The following is a 25,396-nucleotide window of genomic DNA, read 5'->3' as shown; positions in this document are numbered from 1 at the left end:
ACTTGACCATGGATCACACTGGATTCAGAATTACCTCTAAAGGTAATGATTAAGCACAACGATGAACAAAAGGAAGAATTAATCGTTTTGGCTGATAAACCGCTAGCTATCTATATCATTGCTCGGGGCAACTGCCAGAAATTACTTTACCTAGTACTACACTGGACTGTGGCAGCCTCAACATTCATGATCCCGATGTCACAGTTGCACCAGAAGCTGTAGCCTTTTGCACTGGATTATCCTCCTTCTCACCATTTGGCTGCAAGATCTGGAACCACATTAGATAGATCGACTAAGGAGAAATTTTGAAGACCTTAATTGCAGCTCTGCAAGGGAGTTTTGTGGAAGTGGTCTATTGCAAATTTCTATCTAATATGTCTCGGCAATGATATACAATATTAATCTGCATGATCCATCCTATTGTTAAGAAAAAAATAGGTATTAGATGAACATATATAGGTTGTAAAGAGGATAAATTAGTGTAGTATCACATGCATACACTCTTGGCCTTCTTGCATTTGACACCTTTGAACGTCTCCCTGACACCACAACACAACAGGATGAAAGTCTCCGTTGTTGATGACCCAGTGTCGATGTGTATCTACTATTTAGCGTAGCAAATCCATGTTGTATATAGACATGGTTTTTCCACTTCGAATATGAACAATGGCTGGTAGGGGAGGGTGAAGAACAAAGATGGGCACACATGCAAAATTTCCTTCCATACTTTTGCTGTCGACAAACTGTTGTCTCTTCTTGTGGTCTCAATCAGCGTGTGAAAAAGATCAAACTATTGTAAGGACTTCTTATATTGCTTTCCACGTTTATATAGTTGTATATAGATCGAACCTGCATAGCGCCATTCCTTCACATATCAGGGACGGAGCCGGTGCCCGATGCGTACAGCAGGAGCTCCTCGAGCTAATTGGCACTCATCTTAGGCTACGCACGTAGGTGATCGGGACTGCTTATTAGGATCGGAATATCACATAAATGCATCAACCAATGGAACATGTATATACTAATATATCTGTAGGAAAAGCAACAATCAATTGTATCATAGAAAGGAATCAAAGCAAAAAGAAAAAAAATGCAAGGAACTCAGGCCATGATGTGTTCTGCACACGTCATATGAAATTGCATATGTGGAGGATGCAAAGTAGCTGGGAAGTGAGCAGAAAGCTGATGGATCTAGAGGAGTTGAACCTGTTTTATCGGTTGATCTGATAGTGCTCGGCCACAATCAACAAACTTGTGACTGGATTTGGTATTACCTGACTACCTGTATACTGCAGTGATGGACGATTCAATTTGTAGAGGACACATAAGATTGAGAATGGAGATACAGTCAAGTAAATTGTATAGATCTTGAAGTCTCGCAAGAGACATATCAAATTTGCATGAATCCTTATTACTCTTGTAGAAGAGGGTGCATGGGTGCCAAGCTAGATCGAGGAAGCATGGACTTAGCAATGATAAGCTAAACTGGTGCGAGTAGCGCGTGGAGATGGAGATGGCAACATGGAGTAGATCAGAGGGTTGGGGAGCCAGAAAGGAGGAGTTGAGAGGCGGTAGCTAGAAAGAGGAGATCAGAGGTGGCTTGGAGGCGATCGACGTGGGTTTCCCTTTTTTCCAACAAAACAAACTCAGACCTAGGATTAATGTGGATCCTTGAAAAGTGACTTTTAATACATGTAAGTTAGGTTAGGTTGGCTCTTTTTTTCCATCACAACAGGAGAGAGATGCGTACGTGAGAGATTGAGAGATTTGGATTGTGAGGGAGATATACGTGAGATATATTTTTGGAGAGATACATAAGAGATTGGGGGAGTTGGATCATGGGAGTTTTTTTTTTTTGAGGACATGGGAGATTGAGATATTGGGATCGTGAGGCAGTTGGACTTGAGGGAGATATAGGTGAGATTGTTTTTTCTTTTTTCTATACATGAGAGATGGGGAGAGTTGGATCGTGGGAGTTTAATTTTTTAGGGGCATTTGTAGGGACGTGGCATCTCTTTTTTTTAGCCTCAGATTATATGAGTGGATCTATACCGTAATAATTCGGTCCCACCAGAGATGAACGGCTCATAAATTCTAATCAACGTGGTAATTTTTTGGAACTCGCTAATTAGTACAAGTAAGTGAGTATAGAAGTATAGATAGATATAGATACATAGATAGATAGATAGATAGATATAGATATAGATATAGACAAGGAGACAACATTAGTCAGATCAAATGATATAATGATGTATGCTCGAGGAAAACATACACAGTTAAACATCGGTTGAAGGTGCACCCGAAATATGTGCTTTAGTATGATCAATGTTAGAATGGTGGTTCGATAACCAATGGTCTAGAATGAAATATCGACCATTAACTTCGAACCAATAGGGTTGCTAGAAGTTTTGAAGTCGCACATCATAGTTTGATTGTCGGTTTACCGGTTAGAAATAACATAGGGACCAAGGAATGAACGGATATGACAAGAAGTATCACTTGTATCAAGAATTCTTAAGAGGTGATGAAACTCTCACGACATGCTTGTCATAAAAGATGATAATACTTAAAGGTAAAGAAGAACAAATGCTGGCTAGCAAGGAACTCAAGGTATAACACAAAACACGAACAATTTTGTGTTGAATGGAAGGCAATAAAATGATCGATGATAAAACAAATCATCGAGGGCAAGGAGGGTATTTCTCATCATGAATTCAATTGATATCCAGGAAGGAGTCAAGATGTTGATAATGATCATGACAAATTTTGTCGAGAGGCTCCACGAAGAAGCAATCAAACAACGAATGCATCAAGCAACATGACTGATGTAGTGAAGGATTATTGGAACCACATATACGACACAAACTCGAAATCAAGATTGTTGTCCAAGGCGAAATGATATGATGAGGAAAATCGACGTAAGCTTAGCTCATCATCGGAAATTGTGCTCCGGGAAGAAGGACCAGGTAGCATAGTTAAAATCAGCACAATAATGATATAGCCAATCCTGCTAGGAATGAGGTGATCGAGTTCAAACCCGTAAGCAATGATGGTTAATAAGAGTCGTTGAATCGTAGTGCGGACTCGATTCACACTACACCACGCATCAGAATTCCCTACCGATGTCTGTTGGAAAAAAATCACTATTGCCGACCCACAGTCTGGCAGGAAAATTTCTAACGGACCGTGGGTCGGGAAACCTGCATACACCGACCTGTAGTCGGTCGGGAATACTGTAGCATATACCATCTAACGATCTGTCGGGGATTCTGTTATGGCCTATGGAATGTCGGTCGGTAAATCACCCCCACCAACTTTCGGACGCTAAATGGGCATCGCCCGCGAATAGCTAAAAAAAGTAGCGCCAAACCGGCCTAACCCGCGAATTTTCCACCCTCAGAATCACAAGGATGCTGCCGCCCTTCGTTCCCCACCCACAAAATCCCTAGCTTTCCTGTTGTTCCCCACGCACGCCGCCGCCCCACGCCGGCCAATCCCCATGCCTCCCACCGCCGCCCCATGTCGTCAGGGGCTACCGCCGGTCTATCCCACTGTCGCCCCATGCCGCCCTGCCTCTGCATCACCATCCCACGCCGCCCTTCCTCTGTAGCACCGCCCCACACGATGCCCCGTTCCCACAGCCCCGCCCAATTCCGACATGCCTCTCCACCGTCGGCTCCACACCCTCGGGCTCTCTCTCCGGTTGGCCGCCTCTCTCCAACCTCCCTGGCCCAACCCCCCATCTCCATCGTCCAGCTCATGAAGACACACGCAGTGGCGGTGGCGGCGAAGATTTGGATCTGGGCCGCGTGTGGCTGGGCAAGGACATCCCTCTCTGTCTTTCGCTGGGCAAGGGCATCGATGCGGCTGAGGTACAACTCCTTCCTTGCCGCATCAATTTTTTTGTACAAAGTTTGTTAAGAGATGAACTTGGAGTGAAGGAGTTCGCCATGGTTTTTGGGTGGAAGACTCTGTTATTTGCCCCGTCAGTACTCTATTGGTAGACACTGTTTATGTAGATTCAATTTTTATTGCAGTACCGAGTTATGTTAGATGGAAATAGATTTATGTTAGATTTATTTTTTATTACAATACTGAGTTATGTTGGCATCCTACAGCTTCTTTGTCAAAAATTGTGAAAATAACTAGGTTCTCTTGAAAACAAAGCTTCTTTGCAGCACCAATGGATGTGTTTCTAGTGTCTGTGTTGCTCCAGCTGATCACATTTATTGGCTGAGTTCATGAGAATGGCGCGTAAGCATACTGCCATCCAACTGCCCAAATACTTGCTTAACTTTTTCTTACTGAAATCTTCACCATGTCAAATTTCCTTCAATGCCAAGTTCAAATATTGTGAGGAAACATTTATGGTATAATAATCACTGCTGCTATTGAAACGATGCATTTGACCTGACTAAACAGCGGCAAGATGTCATCCATGAGGTGGGGTAATATAACTGGTGGCTCAAACTTACTTTTATAACTAAGGGCCAAACAATGGATTGAAAAAGAATGTAGCACAAGACTCGCTGTTCTCTTTGTACATGTGACCTGACTTTTATCTCTCATTTTTTTCTACAGGTAGAACAGAGGACAGATGCTGGTAACGTTGAGCTGACAAAGAGAAGTAGCAGAATATTTGCTATGCCACTGTAGTGCATAAGGTGTGTCGAGTGTCCAGTGTTTATTTTTCTTTTAGTATATTGTTTCTTGATGTAGTACCTCATAAGTCTTGTGTACCATCCTCTAATGTTTTGTACAGTAGTAGATGATTGAGTACCTCATTAGTCAGTAGATGGTCTATGGTCATGGTTGATTGCTTGCTTCATTGATTGAAGATTCATATTTTGATCCATGCTGCCCCTAATGTGTTTGAGGACTAAGATTCACATTAAGTGTCATTTTATAATGCTATGACTAATGGTAACTAAAGGTGATTGCTCATCATCTCTGCTAATTTTCCCTAAGTTTTCAATTTTCTAGTTTATATGGGCTATAATTTTACTTTATCGGTATTCAGTTTTATTAAGTCTTTTAATTTGTCTAGCACTTCGGTTTATTTTTCTTAAATTTTTTACTTTCTTTGATCTAGCTATTCTCTTTCATTTTCTCTTTGCCGAGTTTCTCCTTTTGAGTTTCTTAGTCATATATCTCACTCCCATTCATAGCTACAGTGAGTTGTTCTTTTTCCCATAGGCAGCGTGCTGATGTTGCTTCATTACTTCTCCATAGAGCATGGGGAGCTTTTATCGTTCTTGGATTTCATAAAATAGAAGAGATGACAGAAATGGGGTGGGAGGTATGTGGAAACAGAGCTTCTTACTTGTGGCAGTAGACGACTAGGCAGTTCATGCAGGTCAGCCCTCAACACCTGACTCCCTTGATCGGTGTCTTCCTCTTCTCCACTCATTTATAGAAGTGAGCCCAACAAATACTATTTTTGGCTGAGGCTAGAATCTTGCACCGGAGCATAAAACGTTTAGTTGTTAAACATGTTTTTGTAACAAGTGAGCTATCCATCCTGACCATGTAGGAGTAACACATTAACTGATGGGTGGCGCTTTCAGGCTCTGGAAACATTACTTGATGTCTCTGTACTCTGGTATGGGATGGTGCACTTTTAATGACGAAAAGAATGGCACGCACTCCAAATATCTTCCTAGAAAGTGGATTAACTGAAGAAGAATCTACTACAGGTATTAAACAGAGTCCACACCGGGTGTTAGCTTTGCACAGTTACAATTTGTGCTCGTGTTTTTCAGTGTGAATCACCTGTATTGATATTCTTGCTGAAATTTCAGTTAATCTTAATTGACTCCTGCATACATTAACAGCTACCAAGTTCATTAATAAATATGTAGTTCTACAAACAGTCTGGGATTAATAAATACGTTGACCTGATTTTTTAGCTGCAGAAGTTGTTGCCAAAAAGTCTAATGGCAAAGTAAAATGGAACCTATTTAGCTTTGTTGTTCATTTTTATGTCCTAGTGCAACTTGAGAGAACAAGCAATATTAAGTGACCTTGCTATTTACTTCTGACTGGCATACATGACTACATGTAGTTCACCAAAACAATCTTCAGTTTTCCTATTATTTTTGTGATACAAAAGGAATACATGTATACTTCATTCTGTTCCCTTGTTAAATCATATCGTAACATCATGTTCTATTATTTCCCAGAAGTAAGATCTGGTTACAATCAATCTGAAAGGCAAAATGAATTCTGTGTGTGGGGAACAACATAGCAGGTGAATCTTATCTGAACAGGGACGTCTTCCTCATCCCGCCACTTAGGTAATTTCTGTCACTTAGCTAGAACTGTTTGCTTACATTCATCTATTGATTGAAGAAATTAGAACGTACCGCTAAAATGATTAATATGTCTGGATTCACTTTGATAAATATATGGTAGCGACAATGTCCAAAGGTCCATGCAAAACATTCACTCAACAATAGCCTTTTTATTTTTTTGGTGGGGGAGACAAGAACTAATAAAATCATTTTTAGTGATAATGTCCGACTTTTGTAATTTTCAGCAAGCGAAAGAGAAGTACAGTTACCCACTTTTAGATTTTATGCTTCAGCCTTATAGCATTGCTGTAGTATATGAATATTATATTTGCATGCTTGTATTAATTATATGAAAATTTTAGAGATGAACAGAACGATGCTACTCTCAAATCATATAGCAAAAACTACATGTGTAGTTTCCCATAGAGTAATAATTGTCATATATACAACTAGGTTTAGATCATCCAATAGAGTTAGGGTCAGGTTCAAGCTGTGTTACATAGCAACTTGTAAGAAATGCAAAACCTTCATCTTAGGACGCATTTTGTTAATATGTGCTTTGATGGACTGAACAGGATCACTTGCGTATCTCTGAACTGAGAATACAATCGAGTTTCTAATCCTACTAACATATAACATACATGGTTTCCCTGGGAGGTAATAGTTTTGCATTCACGCCTGTACAAGTAGGGTGGGCATTACAGATGACCTGAATTGTGCAAATTTACGACCTTAAGTAGCAACTAGTAGATGCTTAATGATTGATTGCCAGCTCACTTTCTTCTGTAGTGAGTTTAGCTAAATTATTGAGCTGATGTATTTCGTTGTGCAGACTGAGCTGATGCTTTGTTTTGTTTCTGCCATTGACTATGAATGCATGAATTTACTGAATGATTGTTTGCCCTTTGTAGGAAAGACATAAAAGACCAGGAAGGAACTATGGAGATAGTTTGCGTCAACTAGATAGTTTGTGTAAGGTGCAAAATAATGCACCGTTTGGCTATCATTTTGTAAGCCTTTATGTTGTATTGTCAACTGGATATTTTGTACAAAATCAATGACATGCATCTATTATTGTATCTTGATTGATATTTTGTTGGATGTTATTGTAATGAGATATTTTATGTGACTTTATTGACATTCTGTCAGTAAGGCAAACGTGGGAGGGTAATTATTGTTTTGGTTAGCTAAAGAAAATGCTGACAATCCGTTGGTCGGCAAAATGTAATGTCGTCTGATTGTTGGTCGGCAAAGAACCATGCACTACTAACAGATTGTTGGTCGGCAAAGAAACACCATCAGGCCATTGGTCGGGAAAGGTTTACCATCAGACCATCTGTCGGGAAAGGTCCATGACAGTGCCGTTGGAAAGTCGGTCGGCAATGCTTGAAATAGCCGTCGGCCTGTCGGTCGGCAAACATATGTCGGTCGGGAAAGGGCTTTCCCGTCTGGACTTTCTCCAGCAGACAGGGTCAGTCGGCAATAGTCATTCCCGACCGACTGTCTGTTGGTGGAAGCTGTTTTCCCAACCAACTTGTTTGTTAGGGATGCAGTGTTGTGGTGTAGTGTCAATTATCGGTGTTCTTGAGTGACTAATAACTCATAACCCGAGGAAAGATTGGAATAGGTGAGAATTAATTGTAGATGAAGAACTCATAGGGAGTTATGTAGTTCCATGATATTCTCGAGATACCAGGGTGTAATGCTAGACGGTAGATCAAAGTAAAGGTTGGACTGGTGTATTGATCCACAGAAGACAAGTGCTTAAACTTGCACGTGAAATGGGATCAGAGAGAACATATGGTTGGAAACACGGTTGCAATGGATAAATTCATCGATACCAAAGGATATTATTTCAAGGAAATAGTTATTATTACGAGAAGCTTCCATGATAAGGTCTACATCGTGTCCATGGGCATGAACACAGGGTTCAGGGTCGACTCCCACTTGTTCAATGCATAACCTTTCATTCACCTCTCATATTTCGAAAATGACATTAGTTGTTGAAAGCTTTTACCTGGTGCAATACCAGATAAGTATGACCCGTGAAATCCTTCGGGTACTCACGGATTTAAGGAAGGCATAGGTTCAACCCATCGGGGCATCGTAGAAACATATACCACAAGGTTCGATAGTAAATACCACCAGCTCAAAAACAGAGCATGGTTGAGAAGGCAGAGGATACAATTTGCCAAAGGCTTTATATATCCGTGGAAAAGCTCACTAGTTTATTTGAATATGAAGTACACTGTCGGATAATAATCCAACAAGAGGTCTGGTGGTCTACAGCGGAGCTGATGTGAGTATTAGTACTTTATCAAGGAAGAAGGAATGGAAGTGCATCGGACTATAGAAACAACTGACTAACTCAAAGCTCAAATGCAAAGGAATTATGAATTCCAAGACAAGGGATCAGAAGCAATGCTCTGATTAGGGATGGATAAGCTGAATAGCCTTAGGGGTACAATCGATGGCAATTTGATTGGTCGAGATCCAGCTCATGTCCGGACTGACGTCTGAATCGGAAGGATAAATTCCAGAGAACAACTGATGATTGTGTGCATTCACACACATGTTGAATCAAGAGGATCAGAATGACGATCACAAAGGTCTTTAAAATAAATAGCTAGACAAATGGAATTAACCGGAATGCAAGTATGCAAGAATTCCAAGAACAACAAGCTATTGAGGATTTTCAAAAGATCAAATAGTATTTCGAAGTCTTTTGCGGAACACAAGAACAACTGGGGAGAAACAAATCCTCGGTATGGGTGAGGATTAAGTTGTAGGTGTATTCAGGTGACAAGGAACTGCAAGGCAGCAGGCACAAGGATTCTCGGAACAACGACGAGTATTTCGGGGTATCTTGTAATAACAAGAGAAACTGGGGACTAGTGTAAGAATGGCAAGTGCATGCAGTTATCTATAAGGGGTGACGGTGGAAGGGAATTGCAAATGCAATGAGCAAAAGTTCTCGGGGTAACATCGGAGATTATCTTCGGAATCCTTCGGTGCACCATGCAATCATCTAGAGTGAGGGGCTCTCCGGGAGGAAGTAATTACGGGAACCTAGAGTCAGAGTTCGTAAAATCATTTAACCCAAATAGAAGAGAGATTAGAGTCCCAGAGCATAGACGAGAAATAAAAGATCCTAATACCACCCAATGGCGACTTGGGCCCGTAAGACACACAACCATGTTAGTAAAAGTTTTGTAATGTCTAGACTCGACTTCGGCCAAGGAGTGTGGAAGGGGATTCCTACATGCAGTCAGCTCTCATACCAACTTGTGACGCCTCTGATTCAATAGTACACTAATCATACACGCAAACGTGTACGGTCAAGATCAAGGACTCACGGGAAGATATGACAACACAACTCTACAAATAAAATAAGTCATACAAGCATCATATTACAAGCCAGGGGCCGCGAGGGCTCGAATACAAGAGCTCGATCATAGATGAGTCAGCGGAAGCAACAATATCTGAGTACAGACATAAGTTATACAAGTTTGCCTTAAGAAGGCTAGCACAAACTCGGATACAGATCGAAAGAGGCGCAGGCCTCCTGCCCGGGATCCTCCTAAACTACTCCTGGTCGTCGTCAATGGCCTGCACGTAGTAGTAGGCACCTCCAGTGTAGTAGGAGTCATCGTCAACGGTGGCATCTGGCTCCTAGACTCCATCGTATGGTCGCAACAATCGAGTATAGAAAGGGGGGAAAGAGGGAGCAAAGCAACCGTGAGTACCCATCCAAAGTACTCCCAAGCAAGGAGCTACACAACATATGTATGCATTGGTATCAAATGGAAAAGGGGTATCATATGTGGACTGAACTGCAGAATGCCGGAATAAGAGGGGGATAGCTAGTCCTATCGAAGACCACGCTTCTGGCCGCCTCCATATTGCAGCATGTAGAAGAGAGTAGATGGTATGTTCACCAAGTAACATCACATAGCATAATCCTAACCGATGATCCTCTCCTCGTCGCCCTGTGAGGAGCGATCACCGGTTGTATCTGGCACTTGGAAGGGTGTGTTTTATTAAGTATCCGATTCTAGTTGTCATAAGGTCAAGGTACAACTCCAAGTCGTCCTGTTACCGAAGATCATGGCTATTCGAATAAATGAACTTCCCTGCAGGGGTGCACCACATTTCCCAACACGCTCGATCCCCTTTGTCCGGACACAATTTTCTGGGTCATGCCCAACCTCGGAAGATCAACACGTCGCAGCCCTACCTAGGCACAACAGAGAGGTTAGCACGCCGGTCTAAATCCTATGGCGCAGGGGTCTGGGCCCATCGCTCATTGCACACCTGCACGTTGCGAACGCGGCCGACAAGAAGACCTAGCCTCCCTTATACAAGAGCAGGCGTTTGATACGTCTCCAACGTATCTATAATTTTTGATTGCTCCATGCTATATTATCTACTGTTTGGGACTATATTGGGCTTTATTTTCCAATTTTATGTTATTTTTGGGACTAACCTATTAACCAGAGGCCCAGCCCAGAATTGCTGTTTTTTGCCTATTTCAGTGTTTCGGAGAAACAGAATATCAAATGGAGTCCAAACGGAATGAAACCTTCGGAAACGTGATTTTCTCATCAAATAAGATCCAGGAGACTTGGACCCTCCGTCAAGAAAGCCACGAGGCGGTCACGAGGGTGGAGGGCGCGCCCCCTGCCTCGTGGGCCCGTCGAAGCTCCACCGACGTACTTCTTCCTCCTATATATACCTACGCGTACCCCCAAACGACCGGGGACGAAGCCAAAAACCTAATTCCACCGCCGCAACTTTCTGTATCCACGAGATCCCATCTTGGGGCCTGTTCCGGAGCTCCGCCGGAAGGGGCATCAATCACGGAGGGCTTCTACATCATCATCCAAGCCCCTCCGATGAAGTGTGAGTAGTTTATTTCAGACCTATGCGTCCATAGTTAGTAGCTAGATGGCTTCTTCTCTCTTTTTGGATATCAATACAATGTTCTCCCCCTCTCTCGTGGAGATCTATTCGGTGTAATCTTCTTTTTGCTGTGTGTTTGTTGAGACCGATGAATTGTGGGTTTATGATCAAGTCTATCTATGAATAATATTTGAATCTTCTCTGAATTCTTTTATGTATGATTGGTTATCTTTGCAAGTCTCTTCAAATTATCAGTTTGGTTTGGCCTAGTAGATTGGTTTTTCTTGCCATGGGAGAAGTGCTTAGCTTTGGGTTCGATCTTGTAGTGTCCTTTCCTAGTGACAGAAGGGGCAGCAAGGCACATATTGTATTGTTGCCATCGAGGATAACAAGATGGGTTTTTATCATATTGCATGAAACTATCCCTCTACATCATGTCATCTTGCTTAAGGCATTACTCTATTTTTAACTTAATACTCTAGATGCATGCTGGATAGCGGTCGATGAGTGGAGTAATAGTAGTAGATGCAGGCAGGAGTCGGTCTACTTGTCTCGAACGTGATGCCTATATACATGATCATACCTACATATTCTCATAACTATGCTCAATTCTGTCAATTGCTCAACAATAATTTGTTCACCCACCGTAGAGTACTTATGCTCTTGAGAGAAGCCACTAGTGAAACCTATGGCGCCCGGGTCTCTTTCTCATCATATCAATCTCCATCACTTTATTATTGCTTTGCTTTTACTTTTTACTTTGCATATCTATACCAAAAATACCAAAAATATTATTTATCATCTCTATCAAATCTCACTTTCATAAGTGACCCTGAAGGGATTGACAACCCCTAAGCGCGTTGGTTGCGTTGAGCTATTGTTTTTGTGTAGGTACGAGGGACTCGCACGTAGCCTCCTACTGGATTGATTCCTTGGTTCTCAAAAACTGAGGGAAATACTTACGCTACTTTGCTGCATCATCCTCTCCTCTTCGGGGAAATCCAAAGCAGTGCTCAAGAGGTAGCAAGAAGAATTTCTGGCGCCATTGCCGGCTGCGCAAAATTCAACATACCAAGTACCCATCACAATCCCTATCTCCTGCATTACATTATTTGCCATTTGCCTCTCGTTTTCCTCTCCCCCACTTCACCCTTGCCGTTTTATTCGCCCTCTCTCTCTCTCTATCCTCCCTCTCTTTCTCTATTTGCCTCTTTTTGCTTGTTTCCCTTTTGTTTGCTCGTGTGTTAGATTGCTTGTTTGTCGTGATGGCTCTACCTAGATTTGGTGATCTTCACCTTAAAAGGTTAGAGGAGATCGAAAACAACTCAGGAAGTTTATGGTTTTGCAATTTGAGCATAATAATTTCTTTAGAAATGAACTTAAGGAACAAAAAAGTTTCATGAATTATATGAATAAAGAGCTCGATGATATGTCTAAAGAATTTGATGGTATAAGATCCTAAATTGCTCGTCTTGAAAAATTAACTGCTGAAATTTCGGATATGCAAGCTTCCTTAGTCAATAAGATGGCCGCTAAATCGGATTCCTATGAAAATCAAGATGAAGATCTAAAAGTTATTGATGTGTCTCCTATTAAATCTTTGTTTTGCAATATAAATCTTGATGAAACTGAATATGATCCACCCTTACCTACAAGGCGTTCTAAGAATTCGGAGTATTTAGATCTTGATGATGAAATTGATAAAAGTGGGATTAAAAGAAATAAAACCCTAGATGATGCTAAACCCACTATATTAGATCTCAAGGAATTTAATTATGAAAATTTCTCTTTGATTGATTGTATTTCCTTGTTGCAATCCGTGCTAAAATCTCCTCATGCTTATAGTCAAAATAAAGCCTTTACCGAACATATCGTTGATGCCTTGATGCAATCTTATGAAGAAAAACTTGAGTTGAAAGTTTCTACCCCTAGAAAACATTATGATGAGTGGGAACCTACTATTAAAATTAAAATTAAAGATTATGAGTTTTATGCTTTGTGTGATTTGGGTGCTAGTGTCTCTACTATTCCCAAAACTTTGTGTGATTTGCTAGATTTCCGTGATTTTGATGATTGCTCTCTAAACTTGCATCTTACGGATTCCACTATTAAGAAACCTATGGGAAGAATTAATGATGTTCTTATTGTTGCAAATAGGAATTATGTGCCCGTAGATTTTATTGTTCTTGATATAGATTGCAATCCTTCTTGCCCTATTATTCTCTGTAGACCTTTCCTAAGAACGGTTGGTGCAATTATTGATATGAAGGAAGGGAATATTAGATTTCAATTTCCATTAAAAAGGGCATGGAAAACTTCCCTAGAAATAAAATAAAATTACCATATGAATCTATCATGAGAGCCACTTATGGATTGCCTACCAAAGATGGCAATACCTAGATCTATTCTTGCTTGTTATGCCTAGCTAGCGGCGTTAAACGATAGCGCTTGTTGGGAGGCAACCCAAATTTATTTTTATTCCTTGATTTTTCTCCAGTTTAGTAATAAATAATTTATCTGGCCTCTGTTTTTATTGTGTTTTTTGTGTTTAATTAGTGTTTGTGCCAAGTAGAACCGTTGGGAAGACTTGGGGAAAGTCTTGTTGAACTTGCTGTAAAAAACAGAAACTTTTGTCATTTTTATTTGGAGAGTGATATTTAGTTAATTCTTTTTTCAGGTTATTAATAGATAAATTCCTCACGTCCAGCAATTTGTTTTAGAATTTTTGTGGTTCCATGTCTTGCGCTAGCTACAGATTACTACAGACTGTTCTGTTTTTGACAGATTCTGTTTTTCGTGTGTCGTTTGCTTATTTTGATGAATCTATGGCTAGTAAAATAGTTTATAATCCATAGAGAAGTTGGAATACAGTAGGTTTAACACCAATATAAATAAATAATGAGTTCATTACAGTACCTTGAAGTGGTATTTTGTTTTCTTTCGCTAACGGAGCTCACGAGATTTTCTACTCTAAGTTTTGTGTTGTGAAGTTTTCAAGTTTTGGTTAAAGATTTGATGGATTATGGAACAAGGAGTGGCAAGAGCCTAATCTTGGGGATGCCCATGGCACCCCCAATATAATCTAAGGACACCTAAAAGCCAAAGCTTGGGGATGCCCCGGAAGGCATCCCCTCTTTCGTCTACTTCTATCGGTAACTTTCTTGGAGCTATATTTTTATTCACCACATGATATGTGTTTTGCTTGGAGCGTCTTTTATGATTTGAGTATTTGCTTTTTAATCTACCACAATCATCCTTGCTGTACACACCTTTTGAGAGAGCCATACATGATTTGGAATTTGATAGAATACTCTATGTGCTTCACTTATATCTTTTGAGCTTTATAGTTTTGCTCTAGTGCTTCACTTATATCTTTTAGAGCACGTTGGTGGATTTGTTTTATAGAAACTATTGATCTCTAATGCTTCACTTAGATTATTTTGAGAGTCTTATTAGCATGGTAATTTGCTTAAAATCCTAATATGCTTGGTATGCAAGATTAATAATAAAACTTTCTGATGAGTGTGTTGAATACTAAGAGAAGTTTGATGCTTGATGATTGTTTTGAGATATGGAGGTAATAATATCAAAGTCATGCTAGTTGAGTAGTTGTGAAATTGAGAAATACTTGTGTTGAAGTTTGCAAGTCCCGTAGCATGCATGTATGGTAAACGTTATGCAGCAAATTTGAAACATGAGGTGTTATTTGATTGTCTTCCTTATGAGTGGCGGTCGGGGACGAGCGATGGTTTTTTCCTACCAATCTATCCTCCTAGGAGCATGCGTGTAGTGCCGAGGTTTTTGATGACTTGTAGATTTTTGCAATAAGTATGTGAGTTCTTTATGACTAATGTTGAGTCCATGGATTGTACGCACTCTCACCCTTCCATCCTTGCTAGCCTCTTCGGTACCGTGCATTGCCCTTTCTCACATTGGGAGTTGGCGCAAACTTCGTCGGTGCATCCAAACCCCGTGATATGATACACTCTTTCACACATAAACCTCCTTATATCTTCCTCAAAACAGCCACCATACCTACCTATTATGGCATTTCCATAGCCATTCCGACATATATTGCCATGCAACTTTCCATCATTCCGTTCATCATGACACATTCATCATTGTCATATTGCTTAGCATGATCATGTAGTTGACATAGTATCTGTGGCAAAGCCACTATTCATAATTCTTTCATACATGTCACTCTTGGTTCATTGCATATCCCGGTACACCGCCGGAGGCATTCATATAGAGTCATCTTTGTTCTAGTATCGAGTTGTAATCATTGAGTTGTAAATAAATAGAAGTGTGATGATCATCATTATTAGAGCATTGTCCCAAGTGAGGAATAAAAAAGGGAAAGGCCATAAAAAAGAGAAGGCCAAAAAAAGAGAAAGGCCATAAAAAAAGGGCCCAAAAAATGAGAGAAAAAGAGAGAAGGGACAATGTTACTATCCTTTTACCACACTTGTGCTTCAAGGTAGCACCATGATCTTCATAGTAGAGAGTCTCTCAAGTTATCACTTTCATATACTAGTGGGAAATTTTCATTCTAGAACTTGGCTTGTATATTCCAACAATGGGCCTCCTCAAGTGCCCTAGGTCTTCGTGAGCAAGCAAGTTGGATGCGCACCCACTAGTTTCTTTTGTTGAGCTTTCATACATTTATAGCTCTAGTGCATCCGTTGCATGGCAATCCCTACTCCTTGCATTAACATCAATCGGTGGACATCTCCATAGCCCATTGATTAGCCTTGTTGATGTGAGACTTTCTCCTTTTTTGTCTTCTCCACATAACCCCCCTCATTATATTCTATTCCACCCATAGTGCTATGTCCATGGCTCACGCTCATATATTGCGTGAAAGTTTATAGGTTTGAGATTACTGAAGTATGAAACAATTGCTTGGCTTGTCATAGGGGTTGTGCATGATGAGAGCATTCTTGTGTGACGAGAATGAAACATGACTAAACTATATGATTTTGTAGGGATGAACTTTCTTTGCCCATGTTATTTTGAGAAGACATAATTTCTTAGTTAGTATGCTTGAAGTATTATCATTTTTATGTCAATATGAACTTTTGTCTTGAATCTTTTGGATCTGAATATTCATACCACAATTAAGAAGAATTACATTAAAATTATGCCAAGTAGCACTCCGCATCAAAAATTATGTTTTTATCATTTACCTACTCGAGGACGAGCAGGAATTAAGCTTGGGGATGCTTGATACGTCTCCAACGTATCTATAATTTTTGATTGATCCATGCTATATTATCTACTGTTTTGGACTATATTGGGCTTTATTTTCCACTTTTATATTATTTTTGGGACTAACCTATTAAACGGAGGCCCAGCCCAGAATTGCTGTTTTTTTGCCTATTTTAGTGTTTCGGAGAAACAAAATATCAAACGGAGTCCAAACGGAATGAAACCTTCGGAAACGTGATTTTCTCATCAGATAAGATCCAGGAGACTTGGACCCTCCGTCAAGAAAGCCACGAGGCGGTCATGAGGGTGGAGGGTGCGCCCCCCTAGGGCGCGCCCCCTGCCTCGTGGGCCCCTCGAAGCTCCACCAACGTACTTCTTCCTCCTATATATACCTAACTACAAAAAAATACACTTCCGTGATGATACGTGTTTGTCACAGTAGGTCGCTTTTTTTGTCATGCATGTACATCCATGACAGAATCAAGATAGTCATACTTGTGCTGTCGTAGAAGTGTTCCATGACATTACCAAAATTATCATCACGGAAGTGTCCACTTCCATGATGATAAATCCCGCATCACAGAAGTGCTTTCGTCAAGGGTGACCGACACGTGGCATCCACCGTAACAGAACATCGTTAAGCTATCAGGTCGGGTTTTGGATCCGATAACCCGTTAACAGCCCCGACCAATGGGGATTTTCCACATGAAAAATTATCATTGGCTAGAGGAAACATGTGTCGGCTCATCGTTGGGACAGATGTCATCCACTCACTGGACAGAAGGCGCCTATGATACGTCGACACGTGGCACGGCCCAACAAGTTTAAATGGGCCGGCCCAACTAAAGGCCCACAAGATTTTACAGACCATAATGGGCCGGCCCAGCTAAAGGCCCACAAGATTTTGCGGACCATAATGGGCTGGCCCAGCTAAAGGCCCACAAGATTTCACGGGCCATAATGGGCTGGCCCAGGTAAAGGCCCACAAGATTTTCGTGTACCATAATAGGCCGGCCCAGGTAAAGGCCCACGGTGACTCTAGCCCATAATGTACAGTAATTTTCTTTATACCCGTTAACGGCCCGTGATTCACATGGGCCGTTTCCATCCCGTGTTAGCTTTCGGCCTATTGACGGCCCATACGTTCTTGGGCTCCTTTTCGGCCCTCGATTACTTTCGGCCCGTTACTGGACTGTTCCCCTAATGGGCCAAATTCGTACCATGGCAAGAGTCGGCCCGTTACTGGCCTGTTCCCCTAATGGGCCAAATTCGGCCCATGGCAAGAGTTAGCCCGTTACTGGCCTGTTACCCTAATGGGCCAAATTCGGCCCATGGCAAGAGTCGGCCCGTTTCTGGCTTGTTAACCCATTGCGTCGTTTCCAGCCCATCCTATAGTCTGGCCCATTAATGACCCGTTATACCTGTGACAGAATTAAGCCTTTGCTGTCTTACGGCCTGTTAACGGCTTGTTACCGTGCTGGGCCGATACCAATTACGCCCGATTATGGCCCATGTAGACCCATTTATCCGACGGCCCGAGGCCCACCGATTACAGGCCCATTTATCGACGGCTCGTAGGAGACCCATGGATCCTATGGCCTGTATATGGCCCATGGTAGTTGTGGCCACTAGCAAACCAGGGAAAAAGAAGACTAGGAAATAAATAAGGCCGAAACTAACGCTAGGCTATTAAGGCGATTGCACATATTACATCCACTCGGCATCAAAGATCGCCACCAGTGCAAATATAGGGAACACCCTACACTATACAAAAATGGCTTGCTGTTTTCTTCAGGCGGTGGCTGCACGTTAAGAATAAATTTTGTATCGCACCAAAACAAATTACAACTATATAACAAATGGAAGGTTGGCATAAAACTTAACAGTCTAGCAGATAAATGCACCACCAGAAGTTCAGAAGCTCAGTTCATTTGACCTGACTGTTACATTTTCATGTTGTATTGTCCGATGGAGCACCATAACCCTCGCCTTCATTTCCCCTAGGCTCCTGAACAATATAGCAAATGTCTGATAGTCTGGTTTCAAAACCATGCATATCTTGACGACATTGAGCAATGTTTCTCCTTGTTTCACAAAGGGTCTCTGTTAGGGAATGGACTTGTGTCTGGAGCGCAGATACAACATTGCTTTGAGCTTGCATATCTTGATCATGAGGCAGTTTGGACGATATTGCCTTAACAACCAACCCAGTATTACGCAGGAACGTGCTTTTGGCATTGTTAGTGGACATGTACTGACCCACTGCAGCAAGAGCTGACATTGCGGTTATAGTTGCCTCGCCACCTTCAGAAGGTGGCGGTTCCACCATTTTTTCCATAGCTCACTGAAAAGTTGAGGTTTTACATTAGTAGTACCAGAACAGAAGATATTAAGGAGGCAGCAAAACCAAACAAAATAGCTTTGGTCTATATACAGAACTTATTCTGGTGAACCCATGTAAAATATTGGTTGTATTTTATTGCAAAGTACATAATAAAACCAGGTTCCAAACATATGACCATGTACCATCGCTAATGTATTGTCTATTTCTTAACATTGTATTGAGGGCTAAGGATAAAGAGACGAAGTTTATAATACGGTAAGCATAGTATGACGTCATTCATATCACAAAACAACTAAGAACAGACAAACAGGCAATTGTAACGTTGTGTGGGCAAGTCCAGCACGGAACTAGATTACGGGTCAAGATCAAAGGAACATCACTCCTCTCTTTTAAACCTTGTAAAGTGCAATGATACGCTAAGACAATTGTGTATAAAATTGAAAAGAGTACTAGACATTGGTTGCAAACCATGCAGTTCAATGCACAAGTCAGAGTAAGTAGTAGTTAAAAGGCATGAGGATTAAGGACTTACAATAGCGGCTTTGACTGGTGTAGTCATGCCCTTCTTGCTGGTGTGACAGTCCTTGAAGATTTCCACAGCATTTGGTTCAGGTACTTTTTGGTCCTTGCAGGCTTTCCTCTGCATTTGGAATAAGTCAATATAGATCTGATAATATGGTACAGCAAAAAGAGTGAAACAGTAGCTAATTACAAGAGCCTCGTAGTGTGCAGTATAGCTACGAGATCCTGTCGTCTGTTGGAATTTCACTTTCGTACGGTTGGCTTTGTTCTTTGAACAGTTCACCTTCAAGAAGATAGATTTGTGTGGCACATGCGTAAATAGGACTTCAACATGTGATCTGATGACATATATATAATGTACCTGATACTTCGGATCGGACCAGTGTTTAACGAGGCCTCTCCAGTCTTCATCAGATATATTTTCCACTGGAGATGTTTGGGCAAGTTCATTGTTAGCCTTGCCTTCAAAGTGAGTTTTCCTCAAGTTATACCGATACTGTCGCAGAGCAGACTTGAAAACATGGGTGCAAGCTTGTCTGGTTGCATCATCTTGGCTATCCAACTTGAACCTCATCTGTTGAAAATTATGGGAGTCTCATTATCAGCAACCTAGAAAGTATTGGACAGAGCAAGACGATATTACTAGTTTCCATACATAACCATACTTACAGATAAATGGTCGAGGAAGATGTTGAACTGGGTTTCGTCTTTGTCATTCTTGTACTGAATCCATGTTGGGAGGATACGTACATGACACCTAACAGCAACCGCTGCCTCTGATACTAACTTGGCTGACTCTGTAGCATCACGTGGCCTTTTTAAACCTGCCTCAAAACGGATCTCCATTATTCCTCCTCTAGATTTAGTTAACCTATCGAGCATTATCCCTAATGCTTATTTACTCTTGCGCCTAGGTGCTAGTCCAACAACAAACATAGGAAGTGTTAGTGTACATCAAACTATGAGACTACATATAAAGAAGCATGCAATTGTAACTTGACTCCAGCAACTACCTTCTTGCTGTTGAAGCTCACAAGGTTCATCTGATATTGCCAACTCGTCTTGTGTCAAGAGTGCTTGGGAAGTAGTGTCAGGTGGCAAGGGAGCTTGGGAACGTGCTGCTAGCTCAGTTGACGCACGAGTACGTCGTGCAGCTGGTAGTACTGTGGTAGGTGTTGCAAGAACTAGGGCTGTCTCTGCTTGTTTGGTGGCAGCTATTTGTTTCTGTTTGTCTTTTTTTGCAACTCGTGTAGCATGGGATGCCGTGTTTGTAGAATTTTCTGCTGGACTTTGACCTTCTATTGCACCATCAGTACCAGCAGAATCTGTAGGATTCATCCGCTTCTCATTCCCTACCATTCTGTGTTTCTCCCTCTTTCTCTGTGCCATGTTAAGTCAAGCCAACAAGAAAAAGGAATAACAATTTAGTTCTTCAGAACAAATTGATGCGTGATGTAGACGAACTGAACTTTGATGTTAGACAACCACATGATAGGAGGATGTAATATGTATGAAAAATAGGACGGAAGAGATAACCAGAACTATGATGTGTAAACTAAGAAGAAGACATTTCACCAAATTAGAGGCAATGCAATGGAAGGTAGACACCATATGAAATATGCTACAAATATCGCTCTGCCAAGTTAACAGTGTCTCATCATAAATGGCGTTTAAACAAATGTGAAGCAGTACAACAAATAAATCATATGCAAGATGCAAACAACATCACACTACCATGTTAGAGGTCTCTCGTCATTAGTGCCATTGCATATTCATAGCATTGCATATTCACAGCTTATGATGTGTAAACTAAGGAGAAGGCATTTCAACAAATTAGAAGCAATGAAAGCTAGACACCATATGAAAGATGCAACGAATATCACTCTACCAAGTTAAAATTGTCTCGTCATAAGTGCCATTTCAACAAATTAGTAATACAAGCTAGAAAAGAATGTGAGATGTAACCTATATCACACTCCAAAGTCAAACGTGTCTTATGATAAGTGATTGTTGCAGGTTACACAACAGTAGTAATTTGATGTAAGAACATGTTGTGATAGACAGATATTGTATGTTCTAGAAACAGGAACACGTGTCTTATTCAAGTATAATGTGTAAAGTAAGAAGATGGAATTCAACAAAATTAGAAGCAATACAAGCTAGACATCACACATAACATGCAACCACATATAACAGTGCCAAGTTAGAGGGAGCACTGGTGATGCTGCACTAGGGGAGACATGCTCATCATAAACACAGCTTTGTTGAGTGTCTATGCACGTGTTGTCTTGGAAATCATCTTGGGGGTGTGGAGGAGTAGAAACTGTAGAGGCCCTCCGTTCGGAAGGAGCACTTTTATCCACTGCCTTGCTAACTTCCTTCCGCTTTATTGATTTTGAATTGTCAAGTAAAACCGACAAGAAAAAGCAATAAATTTCTCTCTTCAGAACTCATTCATGCATGATACTGACAATCACTACTTTGATGTAAGGCAAACACATGATACCAGGATGGAATATGTATGAAAAACAGGACGGCATGGCATCTTCACAACTGTTTGTGTAAACTAAGCAGAAACCATTCCAGCAAATAAGAAGCAATGCAAGCTAGACACCACATGAAAGATGCAACCAATATGACTCTGCCAAGTTAAAAGCGTCCCATCATAAATGGAATTTCAACAAATTAGAAGCAGCGCATGCTATAAATCATATGAAAGATGCAACTAATATCGCACTGCATATACTAAAGGTGTCTCATCATGTTGATTGATGCGGGATACAAAAAACAGTAGTTTTATGTAAGGACATGCTTAATAGATAGATGTACTATGTACTAAATACAGGAAGGCATGTCACATTAACAGGTATAATGTATAAGCTAAGTAGACTAGCACATGCAGTTTAACCAGATTGGAAGAATTACAATCTAGACACCATATGCAACATGCAACCACATATCACGCTGCCAAGTTAGAGCAAGCACCTGCGATGCTAGTGTAGGGGAAATGCTGTAATCAACTACAGAGCTACGTTCACTATCTTCATCTAGCATTTCTGTTTCTTGAGAATCATGTCGGGAGGCGAACGCTGCATTCTTTAAATGAGGAGTAGTCCCCTTGCCTGCCTGCCTCGTCATAAGTGATTGATGAGGGATACACAAGAACATTAGTTTGATGTAAGAACATGGTTAATACACAGATGTACTAGTATGTACCAAAACAGAAAGGCATGTCATATTCAAAGGTATAATGTGTAAGCTTAGCAGATGCAATTTAACCAAATTGGAAGCAATACAAGCTAGACATCCGGCTGGAGTGGTGAGCATGATCATCTAGGAACTGAGAGCCTGGTGGGAGGGGGCTGCTTCGCCACCATCGCATCTTTTTAGTTGTCTTCCAGGTGATACCTATCTTTGATGGGCTTGTCACTGGCTCGGCTAGTGCCCTGACTAGCTATTTGTCTTCTAGTGCTCACGGGATGGTGGTTCATGTAAAAAAATATCTTTCCTTATCTTACCGACTTCGGCCTTTTGAATACAAGCTAGACACCATATGGAACATGCAACCACATATTACACCGTGAAGTGAAAGCAAGCACCTGGGATGGTGGTTCATTGCGAGCGAGGTCATCAACTCCAGAGCTACGTTTACCGTCTCCATCTGCTGACACTGCACCCATTATAGCGCTGAAACGTGTCTTGCCTACCCGCACACCAAGCTAGAGCGACTTCTCTCTTTTCTTTTTGGCTTCTCTCATGGCAGCAGAGTCTAAAATACCCTTGCACAAAAACACAACAATGAGAGTAAGGGAGAAGTGTGTGCAGAACTAGTGCACTGTAAAAGTAGCAGATAGCAGGTGGCTGAAAAATAAATGACAGGAGACATATGATAGCTCTACAACATTGCATGGCAAACAAAATTAGATTCTACTCTGTAAGATTTTGTAATATATGAGCACAAGAAATGCAGGTACTCCTCCAGCACACCACCACATGTGGTCATATCTAAGATAACAGTCGACTGAAAATAAATAGGTCAGTCAATTTTTTAATGAACCGTCATATCTATAACGAACGGGCATATGGCCTTCGTCTACCTCCCGCCATTCACTATTGACGATCTTTCTCGAACCGCCAGCGACCACCGGCCCAGACCCCTGCCTCCGCCGCCCCGCCCTCCCATCGACCTCACACAACCGCCGTGCTTGGCAGCGCCCCCAGGCCATCCCTTTAATCCCGGCCGACCTCCAGATCGAGCGCTAGTAGCTCTAGGCCGCACATGCCCCTAAGATAAACACCAAGGCGCTACTTCCCCGGTGTAATAGGCGTACTAGCGCCTGTTACGCCGGGGAATGCTTCCGTTAATTGGGAATCAAGTGGCCAGAAATTGAAATTCAGGGGGGCGACGGACCTCTAGCTAAGGTGAAATAGTATATGAGGAGAAACCTTGTGCATCGCGAGTTACTAGGAACATCTAGTATCAAGAAGAAGCAGTCAACTAGTGTCTTCTGTGGGATGAATACCATGCAAGCAGAGACGTAAGATTTGCACGAATAAGGGAAGAGGAGTACCTTTTTCGGTTGCCTATTTGGTCACCTCCACAAGTTGCGCCGATTTTCTTCTTTTTACCGGGGAAACCGATGTTCTGGAGGGTGCAGGCTTGGACGAACCCATGGCCAAATTGTTGACTGTGTTGCCGTGGCCGTATGTCGGCGGAGGGGAAGCATATCCGAGGCGGCGAAGGACGGCGTAGCAGGAACAACTCCGGTGCGGTGGAGGGTGGCGAAGTTGGAGCGGCAGCGGTGAGGCGCATGACGGCGTGGTTGAACTGCCTCGGGTACGGACGGCTCGGCCTCGGCTTCAACTACTAGCCGTGGAGGGCGTTGCGGTTGAGGTTGCGGTGGACGACGACATCGGGGTATTGGCACCTGCGTGATGGAGGAGGGAGGCGGTTGATGGGTGGGATGGGGTGGCGGACGGAGGACGACGGGGTTTCGCGGCTGGTGGAGAGGTAGTTTTGGTGCCCAAGGAGTACGAATGGGGAATCGGACGGGTGGGGGGAACCATGTTTCGGTCTGGGACGCGCTTGTTTTTTTGCTAACAGAAATGCGACGCGTTTGTTTGAAATTTGAGGAAAGTACAAACTTTGCCCCCCTCTTAAATTTCAGACCTACTGCGGGTCGGGGTAGGATGGTAATCCCAGGTGTCCCAAATAGTGGGCGGGAGCGATTTTGGCTGCGCGCATGTGTGCTTAGGCAGCCGTTGTGTATGAATGTTTTTCGGATGCAGTTGTGTGGCGTCTAGATGAAGCTACAAACCTACCCCGGTTTAGACCTTTGGACGTCGGGCCGGTAGGTTTCACCGGTCGGAGTTATTAGAAAAGGTTTTTCCTTGTACTACCAAACATTGGTCTCACCCGGTTTCGGGCGAGTAGAGGCTCTTTTGGCGCTTCATTCGAAATTTTGAAACACAAGCATTCACGTTTAGAGTACTCTTGAACTATGAGGATTGACCTAAATATACAACGTTATATTTGACCTTGTATGTTTGAAAACCTCATTAAATTATCCGCTTCTTTTTGAAATTTTGACACTTGAAAATCCTACAACTACGATTATTTTGGAATGGAGGAGCTAAATTTGAATCTATTTTGTACACGACTACATATGCTATTATGTACAAAATCAGAGCAAAGATTGGTGCCCCCATAATTTAGTTATGGTTTACAAATGCCATGATATCAAATTCAAATAATCGAATGGACTTCATGTTGAATTCGATTTTTTTAAACCACCTTAAGTTGAATTCAAATGTATGCTAGTTCATAGGTAGTAGCTATTTATAATGTCCATTGTGTAACTTTCGTATGTATAATGTGCTTTACACACACAACATGAAATATACTGATGTTTATATTCGATTGCTAAAGCGATGCATTGTCTGGAGTTCAAAATACTAACTATGTGGATCAATTGTGTCGAATAATAACATAGAGATACTCAAATTCAATAGAATCTGGATGTCTGATGGATCAATGACCGCTCCTTACGCGAATTGAAAATATCATTATCCCATCCTAATATTTGGATACAATTTATATCTCTAATCAATGTGTAGAGCAGTC

The 25,396-nt window shown here is 41.7% G+C and overlaps 1 long non-coding RNA gene across 1 annotated transcript; it reads left to right on the top strand.

Annotated features, from left to right (window-relative positions):
* Positions 1-3,455: 3,455 nt before the first annotated feature.
* On the top strand, positions 3,456-5,239 carry LOC119328693. Its single transcript, XR_005159094.1, has 3 exons — positions 3,456-3,872; positions 4,582-4,664; positions 5,197-5,239. It is a non-coding gene; the product is annotated as an uncharacterized LOC119328693 (long non-coding RNA).
* The last annotated feature ends 20,157 nt before the right edge of the window (positions 5,240-25,396 follow it).

This window comes from Triticum dicoccoides, chromosome 7A (genome assembly GCF_002162155.2).
Source record: "Triticum dicoccoides isolate Atlit2015 ecotype Zavitan chromosome 7A, WEW_v2.0, whole genome shotgun sequence".
Taxonomy (NCBI): domain Eukaryota; kingdom Viridiplantae; phylum Streptophyta; class Magnoliopsida; order Poales; family Poaceae; genus Triticum; species Triticum dicoccoides.
The sequence above is the reverse complement of the archived record's forward strand: the minus strand, read 5'-3'. Positions and strand labels throughout refer to the sequence as shown.